The sequence below is a fragment of the Lonchura striata genome, chromosome 3, assembly GCF_050655825.1.
Source record: "Lonchura striata isolate lonStrDom1 chromosome 3, ASM5065582v1, whole genome shotgun sequence".
Taxonomy (NCBI): Eukaryota; Metazoa; Chordata; class Aves; order Passeriformes; family Estrildidae; genus Lonchura; species Lonchura striata.
The window spans coordinates 77,372,057-77,388,606 of NC_140705.1; the positions used below are offsets into that span (position 1 = coordinate 77,372,057).

General features: G+C 38.2%; 1 long non-coding RNA gene across 25 annotated transcripts in view; it reads right to left on the reverse strand.

Annotated features, from left to right (window-relative positions):
• Positions 1-16,550, reverse strand: part of LOC110477926 (uncharacterized) — a 306,989-nt gene that overhangs the window by 141,727 nt on the left and 148,712 nt on the right. For all 25 annotated transcript variants that reach the window (XR_014954343.1, XR_014954361.1, XR_014954356.1 and 22 more), the window contains one exon: positions 12,204-12,312. This is a non-coding gene — a long non-coding RNA (uncharacterized LOC110477926). The remainder of the gene's footprint in view (positions 1-12,203; positions 12,313-16,550) is intronic.

The window sequence follows — 16,550 nt, forward strand, 5'->3', positions numbered from 1 at the left end:
AAGGGGAAAGGTGTCAGACACTGTAATTGGTAGAACTTGAATGCTGCTGTACTGGTGTCCCTTTTTTAAGGAAACCTATTTTCCACACCAAAATTGATCCGGCAAGGTTGTTATCTCATAATGCATACCTAGAGAGGTACTATGAGGCCTGAGGGTCGGAAATAGCAGGACATTTCACAGGCTCTGTGCTGCACCCTCTCTGGGGAAACTCACTGCTGAGGCAACATGCTATGTGGAGAAATTATAGGTATAGGTATGGTGAGAGTCTGGGATTTCCTTAAAAATGCATGGATGAGGCATAAAAAGTGCTAATGGATCTGGCTGGATCTGACAGCTGAACCAGGTGAGCATTTCCTTTCCCTTCTGGGGTGCTGCTAGGTGAGAAAGCGCCTGAAGGGCACACTGACTTTTATTTAATTATCCTACCCTCTTTAAACAAGAGAGAAAAGCCAAGGAACCTCAACAAACACAAAAAAAGAAAATAATTTTGGTGTGGAAAATTATTTGACATTATTCTTAAATATTTAAAGGACACTGCCTGCTGGTTTGGAAATCCAGTGAATAATTTAATACTGTTTGACAGAATCTCTTTGGGTCAATTATTCAGTAAGTGGATTAATATATTCTGACTAAAACAAAGCACATTGCATTTTGGCGGGCATATCTCATTACATCACATATTCCATGTCACATTGCATTGCAGAGGATGCCAGCATGATAAAATGGGGTAACTTGCATTAGACAATGGAATCAGAATAATTTCCAAATATTTTTCCAAACCTTTCTGTTCCTGACTGTTTCTCTACCTGATCTATCTATATTTCTCTGTTGAAGAAGGGAAATAAGCAAGAGATCTGATCAACTTATTTTTAAAAAAATCTCATTGGAAAGTGCCAGCAACTCTTGATCTCATTATAACCCTAAGTATCTTATCTATACCAAACACTTTAATTTTAGAATAGCATCTTTAAAGCCTCAGGGGGAGAGAAAGAGCATCCCTTGATGCTTGACAGCAATTCTCTAACACTGACATGGTCCAAAACAGATATTCTTATCAAATCATTGTGAGGAAAATAGCTGTAATATAGGATCTCAAGGGCAGTAGAGATACAATATAGGTTAAAAAAAGAAGGACCCTTGGGATTTTGAGAGATAAGTAAAAGGCTTCAGATGCAACAGCTGTCTCACACCAGGAAGGGTTTTATAGATAAAATTGGAGTGGAGGGTCCTGCTTATGTTTCAAACCACCAACAGGCATACCTCCCTCTCCTGTACTTCCACTTCTCATTCTTCCACAAAAATGCTCTGAAGAAAGAGGTGGGACTTTATTTCCATATTTCCAAAATCACATAGTGCTAGGTGTGGATGACATTTATGTTAGTAAAGCTAATTAAAAATTGGAATTTTTATTTTGTGGGGAATTCTCATATTATTCAATATTCCTTCAAGTAGAATGAGGATAAAAAATCAAAAATTTCATACCTTTAGTGTGAAATAGAATATTCCAAAAGCAATTCTATAGCTATGCATTTTTTATAATTGTAATATGAATATTGCAACATGGTGTAAAACCCAAAACTGTGCTGTAGAGGACAAATCCTCAACTTTGTGGGAGTGATCTAAGTATAACGTGGTATTTACTTCATTAAAGTGAGATATTTCTGAAAAAATGTTTCCATTTCCTGCAGTCAGCATGTTCTGACCAAATCCCTTTACCAGCTCAAAATTGTAAAGACAGATATGCAAATATGCACATCTGAAGGTCTGAGTAAAATCAGAATAAAAATCATTACAAAAATAAAAAGATGCCTGTTCCTCTGCTCTCACAGGTGCATTCAGCAAAATCTACTACTTAGAAAGGCTTGCATGGAACTTGGCCTTTCCCAGCTGCTTTAGAAGAGCAAAGGGCACATCTAGGGGGAAAAAAAATATTAGTTTTCTTCTAAACATATCCTGAGGGTGACTCAACAGGAATTTTTCTTACTATACTTATGAATGGGAGCAGGGATGAGGTCAGGATAAAGCCCCAGAGAAGCTTGTATGATTAATTGTGAGGAGTCCCTGGTCCCCAGCACTAAATGTCCCTGCACTCATATGCATCTTTGCCAGACAATCTAAACAATATCTTCTCCAGAGAAGGATGGGAATCTGTCTTCTTCTGGTCTCCAACATGAGGCCAGAAGTCCTTCCTGCAGTCCCATTGCCTGACACTGCTAAGGCCACAAGCAAATTGGCCTTCTCACATTCTGCAGGATCATGTAAAGAGAGGGTCAAAGACCATTCAAGAGAATACCAAAAAAAAAAAAAAAATTCAAACCAACCTTCAATGCCCAAACAAGCTGGGATGGGAAAATGGTCAGGTTTTTAGTCTAGTCCAGTTTTCTTACCCAATTCTTTGTGGTTTTTGTTAGGGGTCACAGTACAGCACAGCGGTGATTCCTGCTGGTCATTTTGAATGTCCAAAATTGTTTTTCCCATTCTACTAATTGGAAAATGGAGGCAAAGGGAAAATCATCATTCTGAGAGCTTAGGGGTTAGTGTCACAAACTACACAGAGGTTCCAGCTTTAGCTGTTGGCAAGGTTTGAGGTTGGAGTGGCTGACATGAAGCCCTCAGATCTGCACTGACAGATGGCAGTGCTTCCACAAACAAACTTCCACATTTCAGACACCCCCAAAGGAGCTCCTTTGCAGCAAGGTAACTAGCACTGATGAAAAGGTACAGCCTGAGTTCTCCTTCAGACTATTCAGTAATAAACATTAATATTGAAAACCCCATAACCACATAAGAATGCATAACATCAAGGCCTCCTATCCTTGACTTTTATGCACATAACTTCACTCCGAGTCAGCCTCATTAAGCCTAGCTGAATAATTTGAATTCTCAAGTGTTTGGAGGTTTGAGAATTGAATAAACATAGCAGAAAGCTCACACATCCTCCTTACATTTTTAAAACATGCACTTCCAAAGAGATGTCGCAAGAAATATATTAAAGACAATAGTTCAATAGACTGAGATGAGAAAACATGTGCTACCAGGAACCTCGCCTGATGTATGGGGCTATTAAAGGACAGGGAAATACAGTTGAACTCATTTCTAAATTCTAAAAACTTTTCTAAATTCTATCATGTCACGCTGAAAGGAGACAGAAATTTATTACACAAAGGGTTAAAATATACATGCGTACATGTACATACACACATGCACACAGATATATTTACCTTGAATGGCTCCTGTAGGCAGAGGCAGAAAGTCTTGCATGGTCCCCTGACTCATGGAAGGACAGAGGCTGGGATGTGGGTCTGGGGGAGCTTAGGGGGCTTGTTCTGGATCTGCAGCACTGTTCAGGGGCATTTTAGGCAGGGCAGAAAGTACAATGATCACTGGCTGCAGCACAAGACAGCCTGAAACAGGATGGTCTGGGCTCTGTCCCAACATGAATGTTCTGACATAGAAAGGAAAGCACTACCAAGAAATTAAAAAAAAAAATTAAAAAAATATATATGCAGAAATTGTTTCAGAGTTTTTGGAAACCTCACAAGTTTCCATTGTTTTAGAAACACAGACACTCTCCAACCATTTCACACAGGCAGCAGAATCTTTTTGCAAAGACAGGAGAGCCAGAGGGAGAAGGAAGGGTCAGAATCAAAAATGAAAGTGATCAGGTTAGACGTCCAGATAGAGCTGTTTAAAATGCCAGCTATGGCTGATGGTGTTAGTTTTTAAAATTATCTTTTTAGGAATTATTGCTTTTAAAATCTCTGAAAGAAAACACAGAGATGAGGCCAATTTCAGTTTGAATTTCAGTGGTGCAGAGAAAGAAAGCAGTGACTAGATCCAGCATCCTGGGGAGCACAAGGAAATGGTCTCTCTAGTAATGTGTGCTTTAGAGTCTCATCTTCCATTTCAGCTGCAGAACATCAGTTAGAAAGGGTTGCTGTCCTGACAAAGGGTATATCAGTTCTGCAGAAAATTATTAAGTATCTGGTTGTTCTTCAGTATATCTGATTTTTTTATCATGAATTTTTCCAGATAGAGAAGTGAGTATTTTCTATATAAGTGAATATTTTCTATATTCCTAATTTGGGAAACAGTGCTTTCTCAAATAGGGGATGGATTTGAAGCACTCATTGAAGGGCTATTCATAAATAGGGATCTTGTTTCTGAACAAGAAATGAAAGATGAAAGGAAGACCAAAACTATTTTGTGGATAAGGTTCAACACAGAGTAACCTGCTGAAATGAGGGGAGTCATTTCCGTTTTTCACTGATGCACCAGAAGAATTTGGGCTTCAGGTTTACTGAAAACAAAACAAATGCTGCTTTACTTGAAAGCAGAGTTACACAGGAAAAACCCTTAGGAAAAATTCCAATTAAAACTATCTAGGAAAGATCAAAGAAATACTCGTGGCTTAACTGACACCTGTAGCTCTCTCTCTAGTTACGAGGAAAGGGTTACATGAACAGGAGCATATTCCCAGAGGGAGGAAATGTGGCATTTGACAGGTGCAAGACACCAATAAATGATGGGATATGTGGAACAGAAGGGGTCATCTATTTCATTGAAAGTTGTCAAGGTTCAGTCTGCAGAAGATCAGAAAGAGATCCTTAAGATAAAAGTTAAAGATGAAAATGCTTTTTCAGGAGGAGGATAAGAAGGGAGAGGATATCAGTCAGAAAAGTAACTGAGTTGGAATATAAATCGAAATCTGCAATTCAGTGCTATAAAAGTATGGTGGGACATTCTGTCTTCATGTTAATCATGTAAATTAGTTCAGGACTGAATTCTGCTCTTACAACCAGAAATGTCTATAATATAATATAATATTGCACATGTTCTGAACACTGTGGGTTGTATAGTCTGCTGGAGTTGTCTGAAAAGACAAACTTTCTTGTGCTCAAATTTTACCATCTCTTCCACAGAGGAGGAAGAAATAGCCAGCAGCCAGTGAATGCATGAAGAACTGATAGCAGCAGCCTCACAAGACTACACCCTGATGCGCAGGTGCCCAGCAATCAGTGTTGCTGAGCACAGCACTCATAGCCCTGGCCAGGAGAGAAGCTCTCGTCCTTGCTCTTGGTTTGAATCTGGTTTCTCCTTCTGCTTCTGCTGTTCAAGGGAAGTGTTGTGATGGGATAAGCAGAAATACTTCATTGTCTCTTTTGCCGTAGGCAAGTGTGGCTGAGTGCAAGTGTATTCCCATTAAGTCATGGGCATTAACTGTGTATTACAAGTAGGGAACTAGGAAACTGCTACACAGTCACCAAATTGTTTTATTTCTTTCCTCCCATCCTCCCCTTGGAAGGAATGGATTAGGAGCGTAGACTCTTTGCTTTTTCCCTTCTAAAAAGGGGAGGAAATGGCAGCTTGAAGCTAAGAGCAAGACTTCCCCATAATATAAAACAGTGCACTGCCCCTGATGTGAAAGGAGCTATGCTAATTTACATCCACAAAGACTGTGGCTCTCTAGCATACTGAGTATCCCCTGCTAGTGCTGCACCGGGTTTTCAGCTGAGGTACACAACTGCCCAGTGCTGACAGTACTGTGGGGAATTGGCTCTCAAAAAATAAAATAGAAGCAGGCATAGAAATGCCTTGTCTTTCATTATGTGGATCTCACAGTGAAGACAAAACCAACATTCCTGTCAATGTCAACAGGATCAGAATATGGTCCTCAGAGAATATTTCATATTGTTATATGCTTTCATGACTCAAACAAAATTTCCTTCCTGGGTAACAGCCCTGGTTTATGATAGGAAATAAGTGCTCTGTCACACCCTGATAATTAGTACATCACAGACAGAATGTAAAACCAGGCAGTAAAATGGCATTAAGTTTCTGGCAGAACTTTGAGCCACATATAAACCATAAACAAGAAGACACAGACAAGATGTGGTTGTACTCCTTTTCAGAGAGGCTGGTAATAGAAAGGTCATCGCCTCAGGATAAAAGAGAATACTGAAAATGAGCTCACTCTGCAAAGCAGTTACAATGCCATTGCCCTGCTTCATAGTCACACAGAAAAAAAATCTCAGCACAAGAAGCTTTGGCTGTGTGCCCTTCTTAGCATATAAGGAACTTCTTAAACACACTGGGAGCTGAAGGGATCACAGTGAGGTAACGATCACTGACTATATGTGATGGAGATAGAGAAGGAAGAATCTGCTGTGAAATGCTGTGAAATGTGGTGGGGTTTTAAGGATTTTTTTAACAGAGGTTATCATTTCAGTGTTCTGAAAAAGAAATGCAATTTATTAAGCACTGTTCTGAGAAAGAGAAAGGAGGGAAGAGAGGATCTACAGCAAGAAAACACCATGCAGGTAAAAGTTAAGACCCTAGACAGCAGTGAAGAAGTGGAGACCCAGGTTTCTACCCACTGCAGCAGAAAACATTTCTCATACTCCTCATCCATGAATCATTATCTAGAAAGAAATAACAAAACTTTAAAAGAGTAAATTAAAAAAACAATTTAAGGACTGCAGATTGATTCATTAAACCAAATTGAGACTCATATATTCAGGAGGAGAAGAACATGCAGGTCTTTTCAAAGACTTTTTTTTTTTAAATGTCATGGAAATTAATTACTCGGTACCAGGAGTTGAAATCCACTGCAAACTGCTGATTTGAGTGCAGATCCCAAATATGCAGAAGGCCAGGGGAAACCCAGATTAATGGATGTGTGGTCTCTATCCCTTTCCAGTGAGCAGGTGTCCACACCCCAAAAATACAGTGGGTAAACCAAGAAGCAGTGAGGCTCTTGGCCGTGCCAAAGACTCTGCTGTGACCATTCACCCACACAGCAGCTGGAGGAAGGGTTTTTTGCCAACAGGGTCCAGGAGAAAGTTTACAGCAAAAGTGCAATGGGAGCAATGCACCAGACTGCCTTTGGCCATACACAGCTTCAGTGCCACACTGCATTCCCCCAGTGGTGGCTCCAATCCACAAGTTATTGCTAATATTAACTTTTTAGCTGAGTTTCCTAAGGAAATGAGGCTTAGGCAATCATTTTTTCTGGCTGGTTTCCCCAATAATTTTGAGCCTACTGGCTGATGTCAGCCAAGTGGAATAGACGGACAGACATTATGTTTTTATAAATTTTACAGAAACAGATGTCTGGAGAGGAGAAATTTATTCCCTGCTAAAGGAAAGGCTGCAGCATGAGATCATCAGTTAGGTATCAGAGGATCCACACAGAAGAGATCCTCCTTTGAATGGAAAAATTATTCTGTAGATGCTTATGATACCAAAAATTCACTGGGCACTGACAATTTTAGAGACATCAGACTCAATTGGCCCAGGTGGAAGCCTGCAGAAGCACTTGTGCCCCATCTAAGCACTGATTCATGCTGACTCACACTGGACATTTCCCATATGATGCTGTATCCTATGGCATTTCCTGTTCTCAGAAGCCCTCCTCGCAAGAAGCCGAACACAAAGGATTTCTTTCTGATTTCTGAGACTATCTTCCTTACTTATTAAAAGTTGGTTGATCATTCTTGTGCTTTTCAGCCCACCTTTCATTTTTTTGACATCAGTCAATAGTTGCAACACCTTATAACACTGATACCATCAACAACATCGCTGTAACATTCCTTTTGAATTTGTTCTCTACTTAGAGTAGGCATTAAAACGACCCACATCTGCTACATTAAATGGATACTGCAACCTCTGTGTATTTCCTGTGTATGTAATCCATTGCTACACCTACATCAGTATCCAAACCTCAACACTAAAAAAAGCAGACCTGAGTATCTGTACTGGGTGGTGCCACAATACTTCTGGTGGATTTCTTTGAGCTCACTTACACTTTCTCTCCTGAGGAGTTAAAATCCAACACGTGAGGGCAGACTTACAACACCAGTTTTGCATCCCCCTTTTTCAAGAAAGTTTATGTTCAATTTAAACAAAACAAAAGAAAAAAAAAAAGAGAAAGAAACAAAACCTCATCAACATCTTGACTAGCTCCTATTGAAAAATACATCTCTTTGAGAAATCCAGGACATTCCTCTTTGCATTAATTGACACCTTATTAGTGGAATGAATGTTGCCAGTCTTTTCTCAAGCTGCTTGGAGGTGAAGAGACTCTTTCTTTCCCTTTACCAAAAACAACAACAAAACATCCCAAGAAAGAAGAAAAGAGAAAAGAGGAAAGGGAGCTGCTGAGAGCCAGGCTACTTATTCATCTTTGAACATTGGTTTCCATGGGAATAAGTTTGGTTCTTTGTGGAGGCTGAACAACCCCATGCAGTCTAATGCTTCCAGCATTACATTTGTGTGGTCAATTTTCCTTTGGCATCCCCTTGTCTCCGTCCTCCTCATTCCTGCTCAGCAACAAGACTGGTGCAACAAAAATGAAGAAGTCATTCAAAAAATTGGCTGAATTGGGTTTGAATCAAAGCCTGCTGAAGCCATTCTACTGCCACCAGTAAAACTTGGATGAAGCCCTCACAGCCTAAAGCACAGTGGCTTCCAGTCAGCCTTTCAAAACTATTACTCAGCCTTTGTCTGCCTCAACTTTTCTATTTTGATGGTTTCTGTCTCAATTTTTATCATTATATTTAGGTGTTTGGTTATGGAGTTTTTTTTGTTTCTGCAGCTCGTCACTGTTCCTTAGTTTTGACAGATTACGTAGAACATACAACTCTGGTCATATTAATGTGTAAAAGTGAATGATTGCCTGTAGATCAGGAAGGGCACAGTTCACCAACAGCAGCAAAAAGGACTAAATAAACAGAAAAGTGATTTGGGATGAAATCTCACTTAAATCATGAAGAATTTTTTGTACGTTAGACTCTTGAGATAGTCACTCACTATACTCTGTTTTAAACCAAGGAGGTGAACAAAAGCAACATGACATTCCTGTCAGAGAGGGAAGCAGATGAAGACTGGGTGATCTCAGTCAGAATGCAGCAGATATTACAGAAAAAACTCATGGACTGTGTATTCTGTTTGATCTGACTACAATAATTTCCTAGTCTTCTTGTAATCTATTTTGACATACTTTCTTTTTAAAAGAAACTGTTTATAAATACATTACTCAGAGGCTGCCATGCCTCATACATTTATCCTCATCATTTTGCTAACTGTCATGATTTTTTTCTATTAAAGGAATAAAGGAAAGCATGTTATCGCAAATCACTAATAAAATATTTAGCACTTCCTATTGCTCCACTTAAAAAACTTCTCCTTCTTAAAAGCTTCTAGAGTCCAAAGTTTTTTTGAAAAAATGAACAAAAGAAAAATATATTAGAAATTCATGAAAGCCATTCACACACAGAATGCCAGGACTACAGGAGTTTTCTATTATGAGGATATTTTTTCCTTACAAAGGATTTTGTATTTTCAGATTTTGAAATGTATTTTCTTTGCAAGACAGATATGCTGATGGGTTTTCAATTTTTAAGTCTAAGATTATGTCTAATTGCCTAATTTACTTTACTTACCCCTTAGAAAACTTAGCTGAAACTGCAGCATTTTATACAGCAAATCAGGATGAAAGTAGCTATTGAAGCACAGAGAAATTGATCAATCATTTGATTGTCGATTCACACATAAGTGAATGACAGGTAGAACCATTTTAGTCTTATCATTTCTATAAGGATGTTAGCAATTCAGGCCAATGGAGATCCATTGTGATAATGGAAGTAATAAAGAAAGCTGTAGCTTAGACCATGCACTAGCATTCATGGCAGTAAATCTTCTCTCCTTATTCACAATCAGATTAAATAAGACAGTTGTTAGAAACCCACAAAAATAAAGCTGCCAAAAAACTACCTTCTGTGGATCCAGATTTTAATGGTACATGTGCATTTCTTTTTTTCTCTTTAGTTTCAACTCAGCTGAGGCCTTCTCCTACCTTCCTACTGCATTTCAGTCTGGGGCAGAAGAAAAGCAACTGTGTGATACATGTATTCTTTACATACAGATATATGTTTCAGGAAATAAAATACACCAGGTTATTTCTCCAAACAAAAGGGAAATGCAAAACTAACATTCAGAATTTGCCAAATCTTCCCTAAACTATTGCACACACCACTAAAAAAGTGGGAGTGCACAGCATTACTGAAGCAAACTATCAAATGTCAGGAGAGACAGTTTACCCAAACTGAGTAAGTTTAAGCAAAACATGAAAAAATAGTCCAGCTTTAAAGAGAAGTCCAACTTTTCATTCTTAAGTACACCTGGCATGGAAATGTTTGTTGATATGTATCCTTTAAGCCAGGGAGAAGACCCAATTTTCATCAAATTATACTTCTAAGACAAAGTGAATTGATGCCTTGAAGACATTTTAGCATAATAACTAAAATGCAGAGAATAAGCACAAATTTAAAGGGCAATTCACACTCCTGATATTCCTTGTCCTTCAACATATAACCATCCAAACCTGAGAAGCATGAACATTACGTAAAGAGAGAGGCATCAACACATGAGTCTCAGTTCAGCATAGACTGGTAAATTATAACAGGAGTTAATATGGTCTGGTATGGGAAAGCTATAAAACCTAACTAAAATCCATAACCTTCAGAACATGAATTGTGATGAGAAACCATCATTGGAGACTGAAACAAAAGTTAGAAGTCTAATAGAGAACTTTTTTTTTTTTTTTTTTTTTTTGGTGGGGCTATTAAATTATTAGGAAAATACGTGTATAGCGAACATCAGATATCTAGCAAAGCGAAACTGTTTTGGTCTGAGTTCCACTTCTTTTCCAGAAACTTTCAATTGAGAAAAAACTTAAAAAATAGTTGCTCAGCACAACTGGAGCCAGAAGATAGCATGTGCCCCTGCCCTGCTTCAAGCACTGCCTTCCCAACAGAGAAGTTCCTTCAGAAGATCGTGTGGGGATGGGTTCCTCTTATGAGGAAGGTTACAAGGAGGTAGAACCATGACTTCCTGAAACAACCTGGATGGAAGGAGGAGCAGGTGAGTGTTCCTGGATTTAAACAGAGGCTACCTTTCCAAAAAGAGCAAAGAGGAGTTGGATAGTGTGATACTTGTTCTTGGACTGCTACTTAGCGATGTGAGGGTTGGGCTGTTACCCCGGAACAGGAGACTTCCATGTGGCTCCTTATTCTGTTGCATTGGACACAAACTACTAGAATCATTGGAGAGAAAAAAAACCCCATGATTATGCCTATATTTCTACAGCCTTGTCATCAGGGCATTTACCTGAAAGACTGAATACCTAGGGTCTAGTCCATGGCTGAATGACAACTCAAGGTAAGTCCTGTCACTTTTTCACCATGGCAAAAGTATCCTTTTGCAGTGAATAAGTAGGACTATCCATCAATGAGCTTGTTAACTTTTTTTTTCCTGTTTTTATAAATAATTCCAGTTCCTAATGTGTCCTGTAGAAGTCATAAATTGGGAAGGACAGAGTCTCACACTCATTTTTCAAAAGGACAAATACTATTTCCAAGGAGGTAAAATACAGAAGAAACTCTGTAATTTGAAGCTTCTAATGCCTGTGCAAATTTATGTCACAGAGGAAAAGATCTGGACTCTCTACAAGTTAGAGTTAAAATTTTAATACTTAGGGTTTTTACTTTGATAATAGTGTCTTGATTAATCATATTTTCTCTCTGCAAATACCTTGTAAGCTAGAAATTTCTCTAAGCCTGTCAGCTTTTTCAAATAAAATTTTTTTTAATCTTACTGATTTGTTTTCTGGAAGTATTTTCCCTTCTTCCTAATGTTTAATTTATCTAACAGTGTTCACAGTTTTATCCCTGGAAACCTTTTCATTTGCTTTTTGTCGCTGTTTGTTTGGGTTTTTTCCTTTTGTGTTTTTCTGCAGAAAAACAGCTTGCATTTCAATGACAATACTTTATATAGCTGAATATCCCAAAGTGCTTTACATTTAGTTACACCCATAGCAAAGAGTAAGACAAATGTGGCCTTTGGGATCTCCAGAAAAGGGAAGGAAGGCAAATCTTTCACAATCAGACCATCGTGAACTCACATGTGGCACTCTTCTTGTAAATGAGCACCACTGCAGATTTGTTATGGGATGCACAGGAGACAATTGTAAGGAAATGGAAAAAAGAATGGAAAACCCCCACATTTCTTGTTTTTCCAAATTAAGACCAAGTAGCATCTGGAATTCAGTGTCTTATCCTAATTCCCATGAAGAAATGTAGCATATTTCTTTCTACCCAAAGTAATAGAGAAAAAGGCATGTAATAAAAAGCATGCATAGATACCTTGTATTTATTTTGTTCAATTTACAGCATGTGCTGTTCTATTTCCTTCTTCATCCTTTCATATGTGTTATTTTCTTCTGTGGCAGTTTGCAGAATATTTTGCTGCTCACTAAATGATGAACAAGAAAACAATCCATAAAATTTTTGCCACATAAAAAAAAATCAAACTCTAGTTTTAATACTAAAATTATGTCATTTTATTCTCATAGCTTTTACTTACTGAAAACAATAAATGAGGAATGTAACTAAGATGCATAATTTTTTATGACTGCTTCAGAAATTTTCAGTTATCATGAAGTCAGTAAAAGATATCTTTGGTCATATGATAGTTTGGGCAACCACTTGTTCAATAATTTAAACAAATTATTTAATTTCTCATCCAGGGACATTCAACAGTCTAGAATGTACCAGTCAATTTATATTAGGTGTGCAATGTAATCCCTTTCATATATTTAGTCAGGTTTTTTTAAAGTTTTTTTTAAATAATTGAAGAAGATAAAAAAATAATCTGAAACTTACTAATCTGTTAGTAAATACAAGTAATATTCATGGATTTATCCCAGGCGGATAATGTGGGATTATCATATTCATTTTACAGATAGAAAAGTCCTGGATAAGTGTTCTGGTTAATTTTCTTGGACAAATTGATGTAGAAATTCTACAGCCATGCCTGGATTAAACCCCAGTCCAGTGCTTTATCTATCACATTACTGTTTCTCAATGGTGGATTGCAAGTGTTCTTGATTTTTACATGATTAAATGAAATAAAATCTAGTTTCCCCTTTCCATTATGTTTAGAGGTCACATATCGTTAGTAACTATTCAAAACACACATTCACACCAAAAACCTGTAGCTACTATGAACATCCTTAGCCATGAGTTTTGGTTTGATTTGGTTTTTTTCCTGACTTGTAAATAAAACCAAAGAGTCAGGATCACAAAATTGCTTTTTCCTGAGACTGAATGTTGCTATATTGAACAGAACAACAAAACACTTCATTGGGACCTAGTCTTCCTTCCCAAATAGTTTGTCTTGTTGGAGAAAGCTGAGAAACACAAGTTCCTTTCACAGCTCTATAGCAAAAATGAACCCAAAAACCCAACCCACAGTATCCCCCAGCTGCACTACAATTGTACACACATGTGATGCAGAGTCCTGAGCAGCTGGACTGTATGCTGACCATGACCAGTTTCTATACATTTCTCCATGCCTCAATACTGCTCACAAACGTGTCTTGGGCCTCTGAAAGCTGACCAGACAAAAGACTGCAGGAAAATTGTTACAAAAACACCAAAGATTCTTTTCAAGCTAAAAAGAAACAGTAAAATGGGTTTTCAAATTCACAGCTGAGCTCAAGTCTGTTCACTATTTTTAGTATCATTCTCTATTGTTAGTGTTTTATTTCTTTTTAATATTACAGTCTTTTCACCCACAATCCATCCTCAGGCCCAATCTGTGATGCCCTATGCAACAGCTTTGGCCTTCACTGTAGTTGATGTCTTCCACCCCTACAGCAACTTGCTAACATTGTACTAAGACAGTGAGAAGAAAAATGTCTATAAGCACAGGAGAATGGAGTTACTTCATATCCCTCCCACCTTTAAAAAGTTACAGTTTTGACACAAAATATTGTCCAAGAAATCAAACATTACTTCACAGGATAACATGGTTTTAATCATAGACCACAGTGGAACACCAAGGCATGTGAATGTAAGCCAACATCCTTACAAGTGGATGGGTCCTTTGAAAGTCCCTGACTTCGCACAGTGAGTGGATACCCTGAACAAATTTACACAGAACAAAATGTAGAAGTGGCTATGGGACTCAGGCATTTATTATGCTCTCAATTTTAAAGCTGAACTTGGGCATACTTTTACATTCACTGTGAATGGTATCCCACCATGAAGGACCATTTCTCAAGGCTGTATTTCATCTTTGGACACTTGTAAACCTAAACTAAACCAATCTTCCACTCAGGTCTTGTAACTACAAACTTCCAGGGCAGTGGGAGCCCTGTAGTCAATGCCCTGGAGCTGGGAGAGAGGAACTTGGCGCAGCAGCTGATGGCCATCTCGGAATAGGAAAGGCCAATTACAAACCTGTAACTCACAACAATAGGCAGTCAGTGGCCAGCTGGACATTTACCAGGTACTTTGGTCTCACCATCTCAATGAAGAGAGAGTCTTCCTTTTTCACTTCCACCCTTCTCTGTGGCACCTCTCTGCCAATTTCATGCAAGTACATTCTCTCTCTGACTTGTGGTCCATAGACACAAAAATTCAACATTTGTAGTTTTTGATTAGTTTGACCCCACTGTTTCCTCTTCTGGTAACTGTAATTTCCTCCTTTTTTCAACTTAAACTATAATTTCTGCTTCAGTTCATGGCCAGTTTACAGCTGCTCTTTTCTTCTAGTTATTTTTCCTGTCTACTCTCCAGTGAGGAGTCACACATGTATATTTGCCCCCCATGTACAAACACTATTCAAAAAGAGTTATCCAATTTCTTTATATTTTTTTTTCTGATCAAGGTGCAGAGCCAAAATATTACATTTAACAGACAGAACAATATTTTACTGAGCTTTTACTTTTGCACTGTAAGCTACTGCAGAAAAAAAATTGCTTTGCTAAGTGAATGCAAGACTGAGTTTTTCTGGCTTATTCTAGTATAAGAAAGCTGCAATGAAGAGAAGAAAGATTATATATTCCAAATCATCTTAGCTACCCTCTTTATCATTATTATTGCCTCCATTTTCTACTGCATTTTAGAATATATTCTAAATGGAATATTAATATTAATTTCTTTCTTCTTCATGAGAGTTCAGATAATTTGGGATAATTAAGGGAGAGAGGCTAGGAGAATCTATTGTGGGGTTATAAATCTCCAAGGAATGTGTTAGTTTTGCATTTTAGTTCTGCTGAAAAATGTAAATGCTTCAATTAGTGTAAAAATCAGAGGCTGCCTCACTCATTAACATTGAGGCCTCTAACCTCTCACCTTGCCCATATATGAATCAGAGGATTCTGAAATGGAAAAGTTGGCCCATTTTCCTAAATACAGAAATTACCCTTAAAAAAAGTAACTAGAAAATATCCTCCTCAGTGTCCTGGCATTAACAAGCTAATTCATTTGCAGGAAAGGCCTATCTGGAGAAGTCAGTGTCCTATTGCATATGATGGGGAAGCTGGTGTGTTGGCAGATAGCATTAGAGTAGACTCGAAATTAAGATAACAGGGCTGGGCATCTGCAGTACTGGAATGAATCTCCTCAATCTAAATATTCCATGTTTCATAACAAACCTGTCAATAAGGGATGTGAGGGCAGTTTTGCTGCTGTGCTGTGCTATCCTACAGTTAACACAGCCTGAAATCTCCTAAAGGCTGATTGAAATCGATTCATACGCAGGTGGAATGCTACAGATCTCCCTTCTCAGCCTTTATAAAGGGAGATTTAGTGGGAGACTTTTTATTTATTGAGAGATTCCTATTATACCAAGTTCAATATTCCTCCAGTCCACAGTTACCCAGAAAGATACACTTAAACAAATGCCTGATGTATTCAGCGTGTATGGAACCAAATAAATCAGAGAGAAAGAATATAGCTACTACCACATACATCCATTCTGCACACATTTATTTCTAAGCTAGCGTCTGGGAGGCAAGGAGAAAAGCACTGCCTGGACTGATGATTACATTTCCTCAGTGAATAAAGCCTACATGTGTGAAACAGTAATGCAAAATTACCTGCTCCTTTTGCATAAAAAAAGTTCATCCAAATCAATGATTTGGTTAATTGAAGGATTAGCCTTTTGCTACAATTTTGACCTGAGGTTCTTCTGCTAATTTTCCTAGAGGATCTTCTAAGCAGTATGGCACAAATAATATAGCATTGCAGGACTCTGGTATATTTTCAAGATCTTTGGCACTACGCACAACTTTTACTCCTTCATTTCTCTCATGCATTCGTCCATTAACATTTTCTGAGGTTTGAATCTTTTTTTAGTATATGAACTCCTTCAGACAGGGCCCAGTTGTCCAAATGCCTTCAAGATGTTGACCCAGTTTACACAGAGGCAGCTTTGTTTGCATGAACAAATTAGTATGTAGAAAGATCATATTATATCCTCATGCCACACCATCCAACCAAAATATTCCTTGATTACTCTTCAAATCCACTCTAAGTGCTCCTACCAAAAATTACCTCCCCGGTCCATTATTTCCTCTCCTCTGCTTGTTCTCAATACTGCCTGAAGTCACTCTATGGTATCTTACTGACCCCAGCCCTGTTCCTCCAGTGATATTAGACTAAGTCATTCCATCTCCACACCACTACCCTCTTTCCTGATAA